The following is a 6,733-nucleotide window of genomic DNA, read 5'->3' on the forward strand; positions in this document are numbered from 1 at the left end:
TAGACGGTACTTGTGAAGGTCAGAATGGTGAGATAGCCCAAGCAGCTGCAAATAGCTATGTATTTTGAAGAAAATAAAAAGGTATAAAGCAAAAGCTATTGAACACTGAAAGCAGCGCACAGCGAGAAACCAGAAGATGAGAAGCTTCAGTCAACAGAACACAGCAAGAGAATAAAGAGACCGAGCCACAATCACTCGGAAGGAACACTGGGGTTCAATGAAAAGATTGTGACTATCATCTTGTTAAGTATTACATTCTCTGCACTGGATGTTTAATGCTTAATAAACCTGTTTTACTTTTACACAATATACCTGGACCCAGAGTGGTTTGTGTAGTCATGGACAAATTATTATTAAGAGCTTTTAAAAGCTACAAGAGTGTCAAAAATAAGTGGTTGGCACAACTATCTGCGTGGCAAAAAAATGAGGCCAGTGGTGAAAAGGTAATTGTGAATGCTGGAAATCTGGAGCAAAAGTGGAAATGCACCAAGAATTAGAGGTATGTTGTTGAAATTTGCAGATTATATTAAATTGGGGCATATAGCTGATAATTTGGAGGACTGCAACAAAATACTGGAAGACATAAAGAGGCTTGCAGAGTGGATAGATACATGGTAAATGCAATTCAATACAGCAAAGCATGAGGTGGTTTATTTTTGTAGGAGGAATAAGGAGACTACTTATTCCTTGGAAGTTAAGAAACTAAATAGGGTAGAAGAGCAAAGCGATCTTGGAATACAGATACGTACATTGCTAGACATAGCAAAGCAGGTTGACAAGGCCATAAAGAGTACAAACAAAGTATTGATATTCATTTCTAGATGAATACAATACAAAAGCAGGGAAGTAATGTTTAATTTATAAAGAACCTTGATTAGACCACATTTGGAGTATTGTGCGCTGCTCGGGTCTCCATACTCGAAAAAATATACCGAATCACTGGAGAAAATGCAGAAAAGGTTTACAAGGATGCTACTAGAATTGAAAGGTTACATCTATCAGGAAAGAGTGAGCAGGCTGGAGCTCTTTTCTCTGGAACAGAGGAGACATGATAGTCATCTTTAAAATTATGAAGGGGTTTGATAAGGTGGCGAGGAAAAAATGTTTTCACTTGTGGTTGAGTCCAGAACAAAAGGGCATTAATATAAGATAGCCACTAACAGATCAAATACAGAAATCAGGAGAAATTTCTTTATACAGAGAGTGGTGAGAATGTGGAACACGCTGCCACATGGAGTGGTTGAAGCAAATAGCATTGGCACATTTAAGGGGAGGCTTGAGCCATGCATAAGGGAGAATGGAACTGAGGGATATTTTGACAGGGTGGGAAGAGATCATTAGGGTGGAAGGAAGCTCATGTGGAGCATAAACACTGGCATAGTTCAGCTGGGCCGAATGGCATGTTTCTGTGCTGTAGATTCTATGCATATAATTCCATGTATAGATTCTATTACTTGTAGTTAGGTGTCTTATCATTCCCTGAGCGGAGTGAAAGTTCATCATCTAGGTGCCACATTACAGATCCCTTCTTCTTTAAGGTTCTTCCCCTTCTGCTGAATTCTTATAAACACTTCATTTACAGTTGGCTTTCTGGTGATGTTGGCGACAATGAATTGGGTGCTTTTCTACTAATGCAAGCATTAATAAAAAAACACAGCACCAAAAGGAAAGAACAAAATACAGAAAAAATCATGCCTGAATCATGCTGGTGAGAACAATTCTGCAGGTCAGAAAAATACCTCCATTGTTCCAAAAATTTGTAATAAGCTCCGTTGGAACTGAATAGGAGAGCAAAAAAAGACTGAAAGTTCAGAGTAGAAATGGAAGAGGGGATTGAGAGGGGTTCTCTCCTCTTCAAAAGCTTCTTTGAGCATGTTTTCAGTTTCCTGCCCCCCCCCCACCCCCCCAAATATTTTCTCATCTTTTGCTTGGGTCCCAATCTCCCCTTGTAAAGTAATCTGCGATGTTATTTCACGCAAGAGGCAATATACAAACAAAAGTTGCTGTTGAGCTGCAGGGAAATCCGGATTGTGTTTACAGACAGAAGAGGGGTATTCATCAAAGTTACCACCTAATCTATGTTTGATCTCTCCAATATAGAGATCACATTGTGACCAGTAAATAGTCTAGAGCATATTGCCACAAGTATGCAGATAACTGTTTCACAGAAAAAGAGAGGGGGAAATGTGTTGATGCCCCAAAACAGGCATACAGGGGGCATAGGGAACAATTCCTGCATCAAGGTCTAATATGGAGCCTTAGGCTTCATTATCACCAAACTGGCGAGCTGCAGACACCTAAAGAGTGCCACCAGGCAACTCGCCGGTGAAGCACTTCTGGCTTGTAATGAGTGCGAGCTTCCTGCCCTTCATGTGGGGGTTTAGGTGCCCTTTCAGCACCTGAAACACAGGCGCACCACCATTGAAATTCTAGGCCAGGCACCAAACAGTGGTGTAGGAAGGATATTTGCCTCAGATACATGGCAATATACCTGGATAGAGCAGTAAGGACTGGGGGAGTTGGAGGAGTAAGTATTGGCCTGGGTTTTGCATTAGGAAATAACAGTGAGGCTTTCAGTGCACACCGTTATTATGGTGTAAATCTGACCGCAACTTCTGGCATTGCACATGCGCACTAAAACGTGAAAATCCAGGAGCTGCTGTCCGATTTACCCTGCTCCTCCACCAGCTGTGCTACACCGATGCCTCGCCGATAGACTTGCCATCGAAATATATGTAAGGGCATACCCACCAGTTACCCACTAAACACACCAGAAAAAGTTAGAGTTTGTCCATTAAAGTTTAAGTGAAATTTTAACAGCAAGATAAGTCTTAATGACTGTGAAACTACCTCTCTGGCACTGAAAATTAACTTTTACCATTCAAAGTAATGCAGGCAGCACACAAACTTCGTGCTGTCTGCTTATTAGAATAATTGTGACATGCAGCCCAGCGCTAAATGTGTTGCTGAATGTTTGCATGCTCAGCAGGGGATCCAAGTTCGTGCAACAATAGCACCAATTAAAGTTAGCCTGCACTTCTTAAAGCCAGCCTCCACTGCTTAAAGGGGAGCTGCACGCCGGCTGCAGCAGATGATTCAACTGGCTGGGGAACAGAATGTGAGCAGGAAGAAGTACAATGTCACAACAGAGGAGAGAGAGTGCTACAAAGTTCTTGGATGGAACACTGGAGGCCTTGGTGTAGAGGTGGACAGGAGGAGAAAGGTCCTTTTTCCATAGGGGGCCAGGAGGTCTGCATGCAGATGCAGAAAAGGCAATAGAAGCATATAGCCATCATGGTCAATGCCAACAATGTAGCTGCAAGGACCTGGCTGCAGTGCCCCAAGAAGTTTAATGACCTCAAGCTCAGAGAATTCATCCTCAAATGTCATATCCTTACAATTGAACCACTAGCCTCAGACACTGCTTAATTCACCAGCCCCTTCACGCATCTACCAACAATTTCTATCAATCATGACTTATGCCTCACATTCATAGCTTCACTTCACCCTCACACACTTTGCAGTGCTGCAAGCCTCATACCCACATCTCACAGCTTGCACAAACAGCTATTCAACAATGACAGGCACATCACCCAAAAACATGGCATCACATTCAGTGCTACACTTCCCTCTCTCTTGCAGTACAAGGTGGTGCAGCAAAGGCTACCCACAGGGAGACAGGCCAGTCTGTATAACCTTACCCTAGTGGAGGAGAGGCAGTGCTAGAGATCATTGATGCAGGCATTGCTGAGCCTGTGCCGAGTGGCATGGCCAAAACACTGCAAGATGAAGGTATCCTCATATCTAATCCTCCTTCTCACATCCCACTTCACCCTCATCCCACAATCTCTTCTGATTTACAAGCTGCAGATGGTGTGAGCATGCACCTCTTGCTTTCCCCCCAGCTCCCCTCACCACAACTCTACCTTTGTGCCTTTCTCCTTTCAGATAGCCAAGAACTGCCACCTGGCCAGGCAGTGGTGGAGGAGCAGAAACTACAAGAGACAGAAGGCAGTGATGCTGAAGACACAGCATTGTCACTCGATTTCACACTCGCAGCCACCAGCTCAGATGCTGACACTCCACGTACTATAGAGGGTTGCATAGAGGTGGGATCTGCACGTGATGTGTCACCGGGCATGAAGGGGCTGCAGCCAGGGCAGGGGGAAAGGATAACGCAGGTGCCGGCTCACCGGAGAGCAAGGTCGCACACGACTTCTGCTGCACAGGACTCAGATGAGGACTGCGATGGGGCAGCCTATAGAAGAATGCTGGTGGATATGCACAATTAGATGCTTGGTACATTGGCAGGCCTACCAGAAAACCTGAGTGCAATGTCAAGGAGTGTGGAGGAGTCCAGCACCAACCTTGCACAGGGCTTTGCGCAGAGCTTGGAGCTCATCCTTTCCAGTATGGAAGTGGTGGTCAAATCTATTAGCGCACTTGTGGACACAACCATGATGCAGCTTCTATTACAGCACAAGTGGAAGCCACCCAACGTCTAAGTGCTGCAGTAGAAGCTTAGACTTCTGTCATACAAGTTCAGCATGTTGCCATGTAAGCACAGACTGCTGCCATTATGGCTGCGGTTACCAGTGTGGAAAGGGGCTTGCAGGGTTTCACAGCAGTCCAGCAGTCTGTCCTCCAAAAGATTACTAGGATTACTGAAGCACCGTCCTGGGGGAGTGGCAGTATCTCCGTGGAGCATGAAACTGCTGTCCTCTCTCAGGATGACAGCATTCGTCCACCCAACCCTGCCACTCCGCCTGTGTCTTGCTTTTGCCTGTCAGCAATTCAACCCAGACTGCTGCTGCCCATGCTGAGGCGGTACTGTTTGAAGCTGAGACTTCTAGGCCCAGAGCTGCTCCAGGTCGTCCTGCATGGCCATCTGCAGTCTCCTCCACTGAAAGTCAACAGCCTTCCACCAGCCATGCTGCAGCCACTGGGGTAACACTGTGTAGGAGCACTGGGACAGGCAAAGGCACACGGAACACAGGCACTAAGAGAATACACAAGGGTGATTAGTTGACTTTGAAATGCAATATTGGATGGTTTGACTTGTAAATTAAGTTTGGAATATTTGTTTTGTGGTGGCTTTTATTGTTGCTTTGTAGCCAAGAGGATGCTGTGATGGTCATTAACAGAGGGAGATAAGGTATGGGACTAATGTTGATTGGGGAAGTGGGGTTGCGTTCATTGGTACCGCAGTTGAATGATTCGATCATGGACAGCCCAGCTAGTAAGGAGCTGTGTTGTTTGCCTCCTCGCTTCCTCTTTCTCCTCCTCCTTGCCCTCCTCCTCTTCCTTGCCCTCCTCCTCTTCCTCCTCCTCCTCTTGCTCCACCTCCTCCTCCTCCTCAGATCTTCGCCCTATACGTGGTGGCAAGGGCTGTGCTCTCATGATGGCGAGGTTGTGGAGCATGCAGCAGACCATGACGAAACTTGAGACATGCTCTGCCAAGTACTGCAGGGCTCCTATAATGTGGTCCAGGCAGCGGTAACATTGTTTAAGCATGCTAATTGTCTGCTCTCAGATTCCATGTAGCAGCATGGCTTTCGTTATATGTATGCTGCCCATGTGTGCTTGGTTGAGTCATGAACCAGGTGGTCAGCGGATAGCCCTTGTCGCCCAGCAGCCACTTTTAGGTTCGTCATGGTGGCTGAAATGCCGATGGTACAGCGGACTGCTGCAGAATGAAGGCATCATGACTGCTGCCAGGATACCAAGCATTGACCTGCATGATGCGTGTGTATGGTCCTGCACCAGCTGGACATTGAGGGATGGGAATCCCTTCTGGTTGTGGTACATTCACATGTGGCACCCGCAAAGCAACGTGTGTGCAGTCAATGGCACCCTGCACCATGGGGAAGCCTGCTCTCCTGGCAAAGTCGTATACTCACTCTGCCTCTTTCTCTCTGGCAAGAGAGAATGACATGTATTCAGCTCTCTTTGCATACAGAGCCTCAGTGTCCTCCCTTATGCCACAGTGCATGGTGAACTGGGCGATGTTGGAAATATCGCCTGCTCCAGCCTGGAAGGAGCCCGATGCATAAAGGTTCATGGCCACACTCACCTTGACAGCCACTGGCAATGCCATCCTCGCCCAGATCTGAGGCTGCAGTTCTGCCTGCAACTGGTGGCAGATTTCAAAGAGTAGCTCTTTAGTGAAGCGGAGACGTCACATAACCTGTTCCTCGCTGAGATTGAGGTGGGAGAATTGCTCCCTGAAGACCCTGGGTGGATATAGCCTCCTGCTGAGAGCCCTTCTCCTCCTCCCCCCTCTTCAAGCAGCTTGTCCTCCTCTATGTCACCTGTGCTCACTCTCCCTGTCATGCTGCAGGCCAACGCGGATACAAACTACTGCACCCATGACTGGGAGCAACTGGTCTGTGGAGAAGTCTCGAAGTAAGCTGCCACACCACTCCCTGGAGACTTCAGCAACTTCAAATAAGTCACCAAACCAAGAAGCACCTCTACAAACTCACCAGGAGCCAGTAGAAATCAATCAGAAACTAACACTTCTCTTAGGGCGCTAAAGTCCGAAAGCGGGGTGGTAGCAGCAGAGCGCGAAACAATTTCGAGCGCATTGTGAACGGCACTCTTTCATCACAGAGGCTGCTTCCCTCGCTTAAAGGGAAGGGCCAATGATGCTGCACAAGCTAGTTGTCGTCAGTTCTGTTTTGCAAGGCAACCTGGGCGACTGCTGTTACAGCCCCAAACACTCTCACAAAGT

General features: G+C 46.9%; 1 pseudogene; it reads left to right on the plus strand.

The window, feature by feature from the left end:
* The first annotated feature begins 4,139 nt into the window (after window positions 1-4,139).
* LOC147107053 (uncharacterized) lies at window positions 4,140-5,025 on the plus strand (annotated as a pseudogene).
* The last annotated feature ends 1,708 nt before the right edge of the window (window positions 5,026-6,733 follow it).

Source organism: Somniosus microcephalus, chromosome 15 (genome assembly GCF_052327205.1).
Source record: "Somniosus microcephalus isolate GS21.2 chromosome 15, FLI_Smic_1.0, whole genome shotgun sequence".
In the NCBI taxonomy this organism is placed as follows: domain Eukaryota; kingdom Metazoa; phylum Chordata; class Chondrichthyes; order Squaliformes; family Somniosidae; genus Somniosus; species Somniosus microcephalus.